This window comes from Malania oleifera, chromosome 13 (assembly GCF_029873635.1).
Source record: "Malania oleifera isolate guangnan ecotype guangnan chromosome 13, ASM2987363v1, whole genome shotgun sequence".
Taxonomy (NCBI): domain Eukaryota; kingdom Viridiplantae; phylum Streptophyta; class Magnoliopsida; order Santalales; family Ximeniaceae; genus Malania; species Malania oleifera.
In genome coordinates this window covers 63784962-63801195 of record NC_080429.1, presented here as the reverse complement: position 1 = coordinate 63801195, position 16234 = coordinate 63784962, and positions in this window count along the sequence as shown.

Genomic DNA, 16234 nt, shown 5'->3' with positions numbered 1-16234 from the left:
AGAAAAAAAAATAGAGAGAGAGAGAGAGAGAGAGAGAGAGAGAGAGAGAGAGAGATTAAGTTCAGGAGTACTTTTATGAATAGGGAAGGTAATTTCTTAAATTCTTTTTTTCTGGAATTCAAAGAAGTGGCACCTTATTGCACTCATTTTATGAATGGTAACCATACTCACCTTGTGTGTGTGTGTGCGCGCGCGCGCGCGTGTGTGTATCTCTCCTTTTTTAAAGTAATTTTTGAAAAAGTGTCTAAAAGTATGAAAAAAAATTTTTGCAAGATCAGGAGGTAGACTACCTATGAACGCTAGTCGTTTTGCCCCTTACAATCTTTCTTCTCTTTTCTTCTTTCTCTTCAAAAATATTTTGAAACTTGACCCCTTTGAAAAGGCTTTCAAATGATCCATATAGAGGACTTAACCTTATGAAAATCCTACAACTTAATGCCTTTTCAAAATAAACATACAATCATGTAAAAAAAATAAACTTAAAAAATAAAGAAGAGAAGAAAGAGGGAGACTTTGTTGGTTTTGGTTGGATCTACAAAGTAGGTTGTCCACATATTCTCTTAAGAGGAATCAAGTCATCTATAGTTATCAAGAAATATTTTAAATTTTAATTTCAAAAACATTTTTTGGGTTATTTTATGCAAACTCTTGCATGGTTTGATTTCTTTGGGAGGAAAACCATAAAACCCAACTTGAAAATTTTGATATTTCCTTTAGAAAAGAGGTTTTTTAATCCATCCAATAGTCACACCATGAACAGTTCATTAAAAAAATTAAATTTTTTAAAAAAGATGCTTTGGTTTCTTTGGAAAGAAAAATCATAAAACCTAACTTTAAAAATTATGGATTTTTTGTGGAAGAAGCACAAATCCGCCTTGAAATTTGGTTTAGAAAAGATTTGGATAACATCCAAAGGCTACATCATGGATTTAAGACTCCAAGAATGTTCAAAAACTTTGCAAAAACTTGAAAGCTTTGTGAGAACTTGGTTTTCTATGGAAAAACCATGAAAACCTTTAGCAGAACAACACTCAAACTAGACCAAATACACTCTACTGAGTGTATGGATAAAAAAAATTAAAAACAAAACTTAAAACTCTAGAAAAAAATTATGAAAAAGTGTAAAAATGTGTACTCTCGGGATTTGATTATCAACCACTTGTAGAGAGTGGTTGACCGCATGGTAACCTAATATGACTACTTTTTCAAATCAACCAGGGAGCATCAATTGCTCGAATGGACTAGTTGACCGCACGCAAGCAAACTTCCATAAAACATGCAATTTTTTACTTTTGAACATACTCTTTTTTTTTTTCAATGCAATTAAAGTATAAGCATGTCCTAATATCTCTAATTATATTATCAATATGACTTAATGGAGAAATCATGAAGCATTGAACATTAATATTCAATAAATCATCAACATGTCTCCATATAAAAAAAAACTCATAAAACATGTGAAAATAAATGAAGTGAAGGATTAGGCACTAACCTTGTTGAAGAAAAACCTCTATATAGTAGACGAAGTGGAGGATCCTATCACTTTTGTTCACTCCCCAAACACCCACAAAACAACAAATGGAAGATTGAATTTTCTTTTTCTTCCTTCAACAAATTCCCAATATAACCCCACAAGAAACAAAGAAAATCCTCTGCTTTCCCCCACTTGGACATGCTCCTATCTCTCTCCTAAGAGGTCCTTTTATAAGGCTCCAATGGAATGAAGGGAAAAAGTAGAGACCCAAAGAACTATAGTAATTAAATAATTAAAGGAAGGAGAAAAAGGGAATTTCAAAAAGAGTATTCAACAGGGTCTTGTCAACGAGCATAGAGCGTTCGTCGATGAACAGGCTTCTTGGTCTCATCGACATGGACCCGTGTCTTATCAACAAGACATTACCGAGAGTGTTGATTTCAGGGCATGAAATTTGTCGACAAGGGGTAAGTGTTAGTCGACGAACACCCTTCATGGATTCGTCGATGAGGTGACGTGTCTCGTCGACTAATCCGCCAAATTCAGGTTTCAGCGAGAAAATTTTCATGCAAGACTCCCTCTCTCTCTATGTTTCATCTCCCTCTCCTTCTCTCCAGATTTCTGGCTTCGTTCTTTGCCAATTCGATGATTATAAGTCACCATGTTACTCCTGGGAAGATTCTTTTCAAGTCTGTCGAAATAGATCATTGGTTAGGCAAACTTGGGCACCATCCCAAAATCTGGGTAAGTTGGGTATTTTAAGTTTTATAAGGTATTTGGTATTTCTGGACTAAGGAATGTATATTAGATGGAATAATACTAAAGTTTTTCTTTGGGAAAATGTAAATTTCAGGGTGTTGAGCTGGGAATACTATAGGCATAGTTTTGGGTTTGATTGTGGGCTTCTCAGTAAGTCAAGTAAGGGGATAAACTAAGTTAGCATATTTCATGAAATTATTTATTATTATACAACATTTATTTTCAGAAAAATATGTATGATATGGAACTATGTTTGGGAAATACTATTGTTGAACAGGGAAATGGTTTTAATACATTTTATCAGGAAATACGATTTTATTTCAGATTTTATGTTAAAACATTACTTACATTTATGTGGCATGAGTATGATTTTTCCATGAAAATTATGTTATACCAAAATATTATGTTTTCTTCAGAATAAGCATGTTATGACAGTTTTCAGGAAAACCATAAAAACAGTATAGGAACGATGGTTTTTAAATAATACGTTAACAATACAGAAATATCATGATTCAGTATGTTATGTTTTATGTAGGCGCAGATGCCATGATTTATATGATAAGATATGCCGGCGTAGATGTCGTGACTTATATATTATGATTTGCCGGCGCAGATGCCATGATTATGTATGATATGTCAAATTTCATGAAAAAAACTATCATGTTAGGTATTATTATAAATATGAAATAGTCATGTATCAGTATATGAAACATACTATATGATATCAAAATCCGGATGGCTTAGTTTAGTTTCACGAAGTACGATACTATAGCTACATGTTTAAGATTATGTTTGTGTTAGTGCTACCACACATCTCAGATAGAGTGTGGGAGATGGCAGTCGGTGTGGCTTCATGGTAGTGCAGGTGTCCCACTGGAAGTCTGGACCAAGTGAGGGCAAGCCCATCGTACTTACAAACTTATGTTGACATAGCGTGATCAGCCAGCCATTGCTAGGTCTCGCCTTCAGGCCGCACAACCTTGTCATGTGGGGGTCATACATGACATCAGCTAGCTATCCATCCATGGTATTACTTCAAGTATTGTACAGTTATATAAGATGATTTACATGTTATAGAATTATAGCATGATATGTACGTTACGACTGATTATGTTTATCATAAATTAAACAGACAATTTTTACAGATATGATTTATGTATTGTATATGTTTACCACAAAGAAATGCCCATGTTGTCATACACTGATGTTAGTTTATTTCCTTTACTGAGAGGTGTCTCACCCCAACATTACAAACATTTTACGAAATCTAGGTAGGAGGGAGGGTAAAGCCCCGCAGCAGTAGAGGTTGACCGTGCTACCTTGTCAGAAGGGTAAGTAAATAAGTTAGGGTCAGATGGGTTTTGAGATTATGACCCTAGGATACTTTTTGGGTCTTTTGTGGATGATTGTATATATATGACAAATTTAGTAGAACTCTGGTATGCTTTCTAGTGTTGTATGGCATATATTTAATTTTATGTTTTCTACTGCTTAGGTATCAGAGGTGTATGACAGGTATATCCCCGGTACCCATGGGTCTAGGTTGATCATGACTTTGACAGTTTAGCAGTATTTCAGGATTATTATGTATGTTGTTATATATGAAGGAAGAATATATATATATATATATATATATATATATATATATATATATACATATATATGGTATAATAGGCAGGTCGTTATAATTTGGTATCAGAACCTAGGTTGATAGGTTTTGTAGACTCTAAAGTGCAGCAGAAACAATACCAAAGTATAGGAAAATGATTTGCGGTTTTGTTCTGCAGTCTGGAAGCAGGACTTCCGTGGTGGTTTCTGTGTCTTTCCTGGGGTGACAATTTCAGAAAAGTCATAGTAAACTGTTGCCGGGTTTTGTTTCTAAAGTGTAGGACTGAATCTTGAATTAAGATAAGGATGTCAAGATAGAGGGATATTATGAGTTTTGGTTAGATACGTAAATTATAGGGATAGGGTCTCTAATTCATGTTCATTGTCTTTTCAGGATGGACCCTAGAAGTAGCAGTGCTTATGCGAGCAATAGTGAGGGTGCGGGGCTCTCGGGTGCAGGAAGAGGTGATTCAGATGTGGTATTACGCAATGTAGCTCCGCAGGTCATGGTTGAGATTACACAAAACTCTAGAGAGCGGGGAGGTCTGTTTGCAAGCCACGGGTGTACAATAAAGAAATTTACCAAGATGAACCCTCTGGCATTTTCAGGAGGAGCTGATCCTATAGTCGTCGAAAACTGGATGTAAGAAATTGAGAAGGTGTTGGCGGTGCTGCAGTGCATAGAGGAGCAGAGGGTCTTATTTGCCACCTATAAGCTGACAGGAGAGGCCAAGAGATGGTGGACTGCTGTAAAACTATTTGAGGAACAAAGGGCGGTGCCTATAACTATGACTTGGTGCTAGTTTAAAGAAACTTCTTTGATAAATATTTTTCAGCCACTACTAGAGAAGCCAAAGTAAAGGAATTCCTGAATTTGAAGCAAGGACAGCAAACAATCTAGCAGTACACGGCGAGGTTCATAAAATTATCCTGCTTCGCCCCATATATCATTCTTGATGAAGCAAAGAAGACGAGACAGTTTGAAAAAGGTCTGAGGTGATAAATTTATAAGCGGATAGAAGTATTGAAAGTGCAAAACTTTGCTGAGTTGGTAGACAGAGCAGCTATGGCTGAGGCCAGTGAGCGAATGGGTGCAGTGGAGCAGGGACAGAAGAAGAGGTCCACGCCTTCAGGCTTTTATCCAGGATCTAGTTGGGGCCAGTGGAGGAGAGGAAAATATGGTAGAGGATAGAAGCAAAAGACTGGGGACTGCGAGGTTCAGGGAGTGCAGACCTACCCTTTATGTTAGACATGTGGGAAGAGACACTTGGGAAAGTGTCGAGTGGGGAGAGGTGTCTATTATCGCTGCGGTAGAGCGGGACATTTGGTGCGAGATTGCGCTACACCACCTGGTGCCACTCCTGCTCACATACCTTACCGGGGAGGTTATCAGGTGCCCCGTGGAGGCCAGTAGAGGAATATAGCTCCGACGAGGGTATATGCTTTGACGCCGGGAGACGCGGAGGTCACAGGTGACGTCGTGATAGGTACCCTTACTGCTTTATCATATCAAGCTATCGTTTTATTTGATACATGTGCCACCCATTCCTTTGTGTTTATGGGATACGTTAAATTTTTTGGTGTTGAGACACAGATAATAGATGTTGAATTGTTGGTAGCAACACTAAGGTTAGTGGTGAGATGTTGTAGGATGCTTAGGGGCTATCCAGTAGAAATTTAGGGGAGAGTACTATAATAACCCCAAAAAGAGACTATGTAAGTTTATTGGGGTGATTCCCAAAAAAAATAAAAAAATAAAAAAATAAAAATAAAATTAATTAATTAATTAATTAATCGGATTTTAAAAAAAAAAGAAGAAAAATAATAATAATTAAAATTTGTTTTTTATTTTTTTAATAAAATATATTATTATTAATATTAATTAAATTTATTATTATTATTATTATTATTATTATTATTATTATTATTATTATTATTATTATTATTATTATCCAGAATCTTCTTCTTCTTTTTCTTCTTCTTCTTCTTCTTCTTCTTCTTTTTTCTATTTCTTTTTCCTACAACGCAGGTTCTCTCTCTCTCTCTCTCTCTCTCTCTCTCTCTCTCTCTCTCTCTCTCCTCAATTTCGTGGTGGATTTTCGCCCGATCGAAAATCAGAAGATACCGCTGGACTCCATTCTCCACTGCCGTCACTTCTACTGAAGCGGATTGTTGGTAGGAGTGGCGTAGGCGTATCTCTTGAGGTAAGCCAATTTCTCCTTTTTTCTTTAATTTCCTACAAAATATAAGCCCAATCAACGAACAGACATCACCACGAGAATCTAGGGATGATTCTCTACAAGTCTAGTGGGACGGAATTCTCGTGGGGTCGTCGTGGGCAAAACCCTAAATTTCGGGTATGGGGGTTATTAAGAGATTTATTTTTAATTAATTAGGATTAATTTAGAAATGCTAAAATGTTGAGCATCTGGAGTTGAAGTAGGATTTCTGAAATTTAGGGTCTGAGTGAGCATCGCGAGTGTAATTTTGAGACCCACAAGTAAAATTTTTAGAAAATTAATTGGGGTTGTTAAATGTTAGTTTAAATATTAATTTGAGGTATATGGAGCCTAGGGAAGGTTAGATGAGTATTATTTTGGAGAAATAGATTAATTAATCTGGGAAAAATATAAATTGCAGGAGTTGAATTTCGGGCGCCAAGGGCGTAGGAGTTGGGGTGTTAACAAGACTCTCAGTAAACCGAGTAAGGGGAATAAATTATAGCAGTATTTTTAGAATTACTATTTGAATTAATACATGAAAATGAGCATATGATATTTTGTTTGAAAATTATTATGATATAAATATCAGATGAATTGTGTGGCATTTGAGTAATTTTAAATTGTGTTATTTTGGAATGTGAAATTAATATTTTATGAATAATAAATGAAAACTGTGTGGCATACGAGGTATGTTGAAAAATGTGAAATATAATGATGCGTATTTTCTGAGAAAATAGTGAATAAGAATGATTGATGTGATATTTATACGTGAGTAGAAAGTATTTGCATGAAAAATGAGTTTGTACAAATTACTGATATGAGTATTTTGAGAAATGTGGAAATATGTGAAATATAATATATATTATTATGAGAAAATGAAAGTGCACAGAAAATGATGAGAATTTTTATAATGAACTGAATTGAGATATACTGAAATATGATTGATGATATGCCAATACCGCACAATAATTGTGGGTGGGTGGTATTGCTTTCCTACTGATGTCGTTGGGGAGGTATGCTCAATATGGAAATTGTGTTGTGAAGTTCCTACTGATGTCGTTGGGGAGGTATGCTCAGTATGGAAATTGTGTTATGAAGTTCCCATTGATGTTGTCGGGGAGGTATGTTTAGTATGGAAATTGTGTGTGAAGTTCCTACTAATGTTGTTGGGAAGGTATGCTCAGTATGGAGACTGTGTGTGATGTGAAGTCCCTACTGATGCCATTGGGGAGGTTTGCTCAGTATGGAGACTATGAGTGTGTGTGTGTGTGTGTGTGACGTCCCTGCTGATGCCGTTGAGGAGATATGCTCAGTATGGAGACTATGTGTGTATGTGAAGTTCTTACTGATGCCGTTAGGGAGGTATGCTCAGTATGGAGACTATGTGTGATGTGAAGTCCCTACTGATGTCGTTGGGGAGGTATGCTCAATATGGAGACTATGTGTGTATGTGAAGTTCCTACTGGTGCCATTGGGGAGGTATGCTCAATATGGAGACTATGTGTGTATGTGAAGTCCCTACTGATGCCGTTGGGGAGGTATGCTCAGTATGGAGACTCTGTGTGTGTATGTGAGGTCCCTACTGATGCCGTTGGGGAGGTATGCTTAGTATGGAGACTGTGTGTGTGTATGTGAAGTCCCTACTGATGCCGTTGGGGAGGTATGCTCAGTATGGAGACTATGTGTGTGTGTGTGAAGTTCCTGCTGATGCCGTTGGGGAGATATGCTCAGTATGGAGATTGTGTGTGTGTGTGTGTGAAGTTCCTACTGATGTCGTTGGGGAGGTATGCTCAGTATGGAGACTGTGTGTGTGAGAGAGATCCCTACTGATGTCATTGGGGAGATATGCTTAGTGTGGAAATCGTGAATATGTTGAAAATGGGAATTATGTGATCTAATGTATTATGTAAAGTACATAAATGTGAATTTATGTATACATAGATATGTAATGAGCTAAAATGGGAAATGATTATGAGAAATGAAAAAGTGTGTTTTATAAAATAAATAATTGAGGCGAAGTGAACTCTCCGACTGAGGGCTTACTGAGTTAGGTGAGTGCCCTGATAGGTATCAAATGTAGCCATTCCTGACTGCATAACGTGTTAGGGCAGAAGCTACCTGTATGGGCAAGTAACCTTCCCTATTCTCAGGAACTTTGCGGTAAATATGTGTTGGAAATTATTGAATTTAAGAAATAGTTTTAAAGCTTATAAAAGCTTGTGTTGTATATCTATATGATTATAAGAATGTGTATATCAGTATGCTTTCTCAGAAGAAACGATGGTTTGAAAAGTAAAGTGTATTATAATTGAACTCATATGGCCACACACTATAAATAATTTATTCCGTATTACTGAGATGTGTCTCACCCAAATTATCTATATTTTTCAGGGAGCGGGGATAGACCAGGTGATAGAGCTCCGTGATCATAAGGAGCTGGAACCCTGACACATAGGGTGAGTTTTTGGATTAGGGAGTGTGTAATTTCCTCTAGAGTTGAGTAGTTTTTGGATTTGTGATAATGATGTATATGTGTGTATGTGGATACTCTAGATATTGTATTCTGAATGATATAAATACACTGTCTTCACTGTTAGGTTGTAATAATGAAATAAATTACGTTTTACCTGGTACATAATGCGGGTCGGGTCGTACGAATGTTAGTAAGGTGGTTGACGTAGCCGATTTGTGGATGTTATTGATGACGTGTAGATTATTTATTTATTATTGTTTATGAAAAAAAATTTGTGCGAAAATCGGAGCGTCACAAGTACTACCATCTAACCTAATTATGCTAAATGTGCATGGATTTGATGTAATATTGGGTATGGACTGGCTGGCTACTAACCGTGCTAGTATCGATTGTTTTCTGAAAGAGGTGATACTTAGACCACCGGGGAAGCAAGAATTCTGATTTATGGGATCACTGGTGCATTCCCCGCCTCAGTTAGTGTCAGATATGTAGGTGAGAATATTACTTCTAGACGAATGTCAGGGGTTTATAGTCTATGTAAAGGAGATGACAGAAAATGAATTGAAGTTTGTCAGTACACCAGTGATAAAGGAGTTTCCGGACATTTTTCCAAGGGAACTACCTGGGTTGCCTCCCGACCGCGAGATAAATTTTACTATCGACTTACTTCCACGGATGGCACCGATTTCTAAAGCTCCTTACCAAATGACTCCAGCACTTCCACGGATGGCACCGATTTCTAAAGCTCCTTACCAAATGACTCCAGTAGAATTAGGAGAATTAAAGAATCATTTGCAGCATTTATTGAATAAAGGGTTTATCAGACCTAATGTATCGCCCTAGGAAGCTCCAATTTTATTTGTGAAAAAGAATGATGGGTCTGTAAGGATGTGCATAGATTACAGGGAAATAAACAAAATAACAATTAAGAACAAGTATCCTCTACCCCGTATAGATGATTTATTTGATCAACTCCAGGGTATATGGGTCTATTCCAAGATCAACCTCAGGTCAAGTTATCATAAGGTAAAAGTTAAAACTGAAGACCTCTCATAGACAACTTTCAGGACCAAGTATGGCCATTATGAATTTCTTGTTATGCCATTTGGTCTAACGAATGCTCCTACTATATTCATAGATTTGATGAATAGAATCTTTCACCAGTATTTAGACCAGTTCATGGTGATTTTCATTGATGATATACTGGTCTACTCAAGGAGTTTTAAGGAACATGAGATGCACTTAAGGCTAGTACTTCAGATGTTCAGGGAAAAGAAATTGTATGCCAAGTTTAGCAAATGTGAATACTGGTTAGAGAAAGTTGTGTTTCTGGGGCATGTTATATCAGGGGATGAAATTTTAGTAGATCCTAGAAAAATAGAGCCAGTGATGAATTGGGCCAGATCGAGGAATGTTCAGGAAATCAAGAGTTTCTTGGGACTGGCAGGATATTACCATTGGTTTGTATAAGGATTCTCAGCATTATCAGGGCCTTTGACATGACTAACCAGAAAAAATTCGAGATTTTAATAGGACGATAGTTGTGAGTAAAGCTTCCAGAAATTGAAACAAAGGCTCGTCACTGCACCAGTATTGACTATTCCATTGGGAGGTGATGGTTGCGTGATCTATCGTGACGCATCTTTTAGGGGGCTTGGATGTGAATTGATGCAGAAGGGCAAAGTAGTAGCTTATGCCTCTAGACAATTGAAAGAATATGAAAAGAATTATCTCACCCATGACGAGAATTGGCTGCAGTTATCATTCATTAAAAATTTGGAGGCATTATTTGTACGGAGAGAGATGTGAAATATTTTTAGACCATAAAAGTTTAAAGTACTTCTTCATGCAGAAGGAGTTGAATATGCAGCAGAGAAGATGATTAGAGCTCATCAAGGATTATAACTACACCATAAGTTACCATCTAGGTAAAGCAAATGTGGTAGCTTATGCACTGAGTCAAAATTCCATGATAGCAGCATTGTCAACAATAGAAATTCAGCGCCCGATCCAGATGGGCTTGGAGAGGCTTGGCATGGAGTTAGTAGAGAGTGATCACCAGGCATTTACTACCAACCTGGTGGTGCAGCCTACCCTACAGGAAAGGATTAAAGCAGCCCAGAAAATGACGCAAAATTGATGGAGTTGATATAGAAAGTACAAGAAGGTTAGGGGAAGGAGTTAAGTATTTCAGATAACGGATCTCTGAGGTTCCACACCAGGCTGTGCGTGCCTATAGATGTGGATATCAAAAGGATGATCCTAGAGGAGGCTCACAGATCCTTATACACGGTTCATCCTGGCAGCACTAAAATGTATAGAGATCTGCGAGAGTCTTTCTGGTGGAGCCGCATGAAGAGAGAGATTATTGAGTTTGTGCAGCAATGTTTGACGTGCCAGTAGGTAAAGGCTGAGCACTAGAAGTCAGCGAGCCAGTTACAGCCACTTTACATCCCGGAGTTGAAATGGGATCACATTTCTATGGACTCTCTGATGGGTTTACTGCTGGTGCACCAGGGACAAAATGCTATTTGGCTGGTTGTAGATTGACTAACGAAGACTACTCACTTTATCCCTATCAAAGTCAACTACTCCATAGATAGACTGGAAAAATTATATATTTAGGAAATAATACGATCACATGGTGTGCCAGTGTCTATAGTATCAAAATTGAAACCCACGTTTCATGTCACGATTTTGGAAGAGCTTGTAGGAGGCTCAAGGGTCTCAATTATCATTCAGCACAGTGTTTCATCCTCAGACGGACAGGCAGTCAGAGAGGACGATTCATATATTAGAGGTTATGCTACGACATATGTGCTAGATTTTGGGGGTAGTTAAACCCAGTATATGTCATTGATAAAGTTTGCATACAATAACAGTTATTAGGCCAGCATTGCATGGCACCTTTTGAGGCTTTATATGGTAGGAGATGCCGATTTCCACTGTAATGGGACAATGTGGGTGAGAGGCGAGTATTGGGACTAGAATTAGTGCAATAGGCGTATAATAAAGTCCGACTTATTAAAGAAAGAATCAGCATAGCTCAGAGTTGGCAGAAAAGCTACGTAGATACTCGCCACCAAAAGTTGGAATTCAAAGTCGGAGACCATGTATTTCTGAAAATAGTGCCACTGAAAGGAACTATGAGGTTTGGGAGGAAGGGTAAGTTAAGCCCTAGGTTTATTAGCCCATTTGAGATACTTGAGAGAGTAGGGTCAGTTGCCTATCAGCTATCTTTACCACCAGTTTTATCCAGAATACATGACGTATTTCATATTTCCATGTTGAGGAAATATGTTCCAGATCCCTCCCATGTGGTCAATTATGTTGAGATAGAACTCGAAGATTCACTGGCTTATGAGGAGATACTAGTGTAGATCTTAGACATAAAGGAACATGAATTGCGCAGTAAGAAAATTCCATTAGAAAAAGTCTTGTGGAGAAATCACACAGTGGAAGAAACTTCTTGGGAACTTGAAGAAGAAATACGATAGAAATACCCGCACATATTTTGTGGGGACCAGCAGTAATCAAGAAAAATGCAGATAAGTTTGTTAAGTTTCTTTTATACAAGATAGTCAGTACATGTAATAATTTTCTGATAGTAGGTAGTGTTTTGGTTTTGGGAGAATTTTATTTTATGTATATGTTGTAATCTCCTAGGACCTTGAATGTAACCACGGTATTTCTCCGCCACAAGTGAGGGTAAGTAATAAAATAAGTAACCCATTTTCCTCAAAGGATGGTGTTTAATATATAGTAAATTTCGAGGACAAAATTTTATAAAGAGGGGAGAATATAGAGACTCAAAGAATTATAGTAATTAAATAATTAAAGGAAGTAGAAAAATGGAATTTCAAAAAGAGTATTTACTAGGGTCTCGTCAATGAGTGCAGAGCATTCATCAACGAACAGGCTTCTTCGGCTCTTCAACGTGGACGCTTGTCTCGTCGATGAGATATTACCGAGAGGGCTGATTTCAGGGCCTGAAATTCGTTGATGAGGGGTAAGTGTTCGTTGATGAACTCTCTTCATGGATACGTTGACGAGGTGACGTGTCTCATCGACGAATCCGCACTTTATAAATATGCCAAATTCAGGTTTTAGCGAGAAAATTTTCATGCAAGGCTCCCTCCCTCTCTCTAGGTTTCATCCCCCTCTCCTTCTCTCTAGATTTTCGGCTTCATTCTTTGTCAATTCGACGATCAGAAGCTGCCACGTTACCCCTGGAAAGATTCTTTTCAAGTCTGCCGGAGTAGATCGTTGGTTAGGCCAACTTGGGCACCATCACAAAATCTAGATAAGTTAGGTATTTTAAGTTTTAGAAGGTATTTGGTATTTCTGGACTGAGGAAAGTGAAGTAAATGGAATAATACTAAAATTTTTTTGGGAAAATGTAAATTTCAGGGTGTTGAGTTGGGAATACTACAGGCATAGTTTTGGGTTAGATTGTGGGCTTCTTAGTAAGTCAGGTAAGGGAATAAACTAAGTCAGCATTTTTTCATGAAATTATTTTTTTATTATGCAACATTTATCTTTAGAAAAATATGTATGATATGGAACTGTGTTTGAGACATACTGCTGTTGAATAGGGAAATGGTTTTAATACATTTTATCAAGAAATATGATTTTAGTTCAGATTTTATGTTAGAATATTACTTACATTTTTGTGGCATGAGTATGATTTTTCCTTGAAAATTATGTTATACCAAAATATTATGTTTTCTTCAAATAAGCATGTTATGACAGTTTTCAGGAAAACCATAAAAACAATATAGGAACAATGGTTTTTAAATAATACGTTAACAGTACAGAAATATCATGATTCAGTATGGTATGTTTTATGTGGGTGCAGATACCATAATTTATACGACAAGATATGCCGGCGCGGATTCCGTGATTTATACGATATGATATGGCCGGCACAGATGTCGTGACTTACATGTTAGTGCTACCACACATCTCAGATAGAGTGTGGAAGATGACAGTCGATGTGGCTTCATCGTAGTGTAGGTGTCCCATTGGCAGTCCATACCAGGTGAGGGCAAGCCCATCGTACTTACATACTTATGCTGACTTAGCGTGGTCAGCCAGCCATTGTTAGGTCCCACCTTCAAGCTGCACAACCCTGCCATGTGGGGGTAAGGCATGACATCATGTGATAACCCAGTAAAATTACACAGGGTCTCGTCGATGAACACAGGGAGCTCATCGATGAGCACACAAGGCGGCCTTGTCAATGAAATCATGCCTCGTCAACGAGAAGATACCGAGAGGGGTTTTTAAGCAGTCTGAAATTCGTCAATGAGAAAGGAAGGTTGGTCGACGAGAACGAAATTTCTTAAGGACTCGTTGATTAGATGACTTGTCTCGTCAACGAATCTGAGGCTATAAATAGTGAAAACTCGGATTAATTTATAGAATTTGGCGCAGCAAACTCCCTCTCTCTCTCTCTCTCTCTCTAAAACATCTTCCACTCCTTCTCTTTTCGATCCCGGCCTCGTCTTTCGCTGGATCGACGATCTGAAGCCAGCATGACGCTCCTAGGGAAGTTCTCTGCAAGTCTGCCAAAGCGAATCGTTGGTGGAGTTGATTTGAAATTCATCCAAACTCAGGGTAAGACATTTTATTCAAAATATGATTTCCCTACAATTATAAGAAATGTTGTATGTAGAAAAATATTGATGTTTTGTTTTGGAAAATGTCATTTTCAGGGTGTTGAGTGGAGAACCCTGTGGATATAGGGCCAGAGTATAGTAGGGGCTTTCAGAAATTAGGTAAGGGAAATATGTTATGCTGGGAGTTTTACAACAATAGCAGAGATTTTATATATGTACCATTTTATTATCCAGCTTTTACAGAATATGAGTTTTTAACGCTTGTGTGGCCTGAGTAGATATTTATTTGATACAGGACTTATATAACTTTTTACAACATATTATACTATGCGGTATTTACAGATAAAGATTGATGTATATCACATTATATTTCATAACAGTTTATCCATAAATGTTTATCCAGATCAGTACACATATACAGAACTTATTCAAATTAGTATATTACAGTTTATTCAGAATCAGTACATTATAGTTTTGTATACAGATCAGTTCATACAGTATTTACAGTATGCCAAGTTTTCCTAAATGCCATAACACTCAGAGTATACAGACGGATTATATAGACAAATGATACAGACAAATTATATAGATAGCTTACACAGTATAGCATCAAGATGCTACAGTTATACAGATATTACAGTATTTATAGTACATAATTATAATGTTATGGTTATTTTGGAAACATGATGAAAACAGTAAAAGAGTATATAGGAGTGGATGGGTTGAGGGGGCCAGTTTGACGAGATAGCAGCCAGTCCAGTGCCTAGGAGTGGATGCAATTTGGTTAGTCTGAGGTAGAGTAGAGTATAGTGACTTACCTGGAGGGCCGACCAGGTTAAGTCCTTCCTACGGGCCACACAATCCTGTCATGAGGGGTTAAATCATGACATATAGAGTTCCAGGGATAAAGCACAGTTATGTATATGTATACAATTTTATATTATTTGATAAATATAGTATGATATTAGTAGTATGAAAAGTATAAAATTAAGATGATACAATTATGTTTTAAATTGCGAGAAATATAAAATATACTTTAGAGATTTATCCTTTATTACGGCTCAGATGTTATTTAAAGTATATATAACTTAGCTGCCACACACTAGTAATAGCATATTTCAACTTACTAAGCATCGACTCACCCCATGACTCAACATTTTTCAGGTTAGCCAACTAGGCGAGTAGATCAGGCTCACAGATAGAGAGTTTACTTCGTTACCCTGGTTATAGGGTAAGTTTGTACAGGGTTTTGTATTTTTGGGATAGATATTACTGGAGAGAGATGTATTATTATAGCTGTGGTTTAGTAGTACAGATTCCTAGTATTGTATGGTATTTACGGTTGTATGACTTATATTTTTGCTGCGTACGTACGATTATTGTTTACAGGATTACCCTGGTGCCTTCTAAGGCCCGATTTTTATAGTAGGGGGTATCAGAACAGTTCATATGTAAATATATATAAAAAAAAAATTGGTATAAATTCTAAGGTCATTACATTTTTGGTATTAGAGCCTAGGTTGCTAGGTTCTATAGACTCTAGAGTGCAGCGGGAAAACAATACTAGAATATAGGAAAAATAATTTGAGGTTTTGTTCTATGATCTAGATACAGGATTTCGTAGTGGTTTCTGTGTTTTTCCTTGGATGACGATTTTAGGAAAGCCATAGTAAACTATCAACGAGTCGTGTGTTTAGGTTGCAGGATTGGATTTTGGGGTTAGGGTCAAGAGGAATGGTCCATAGAGGATTTGAAGTTTTAGTTAAATGGAATATGTTGGGTCTGTATAAGAAATAGGATTCTGAAACGGTATTTTATATATTTACAGGATGGACCCAGGAGGCAGTAACACTCACGCCAGTGGTGACGATGGAGCGGGTCCTTCTGGCGCAGGAGGTGGAGATTCAGATGCTATGCTACGTAGTGTGGCTCAGCAAGTTATGGCTAAGATAGCGCAGAATTCTAGAGAGCAAGGAGGTCCATCTCCAGTTCACAGATGTACCATAGAGAAATTTATGAAGATGAATATGCCAGCTTTTTCTAGAGGGACTGACCCTGCAGTTGCTGAGAACTAAGT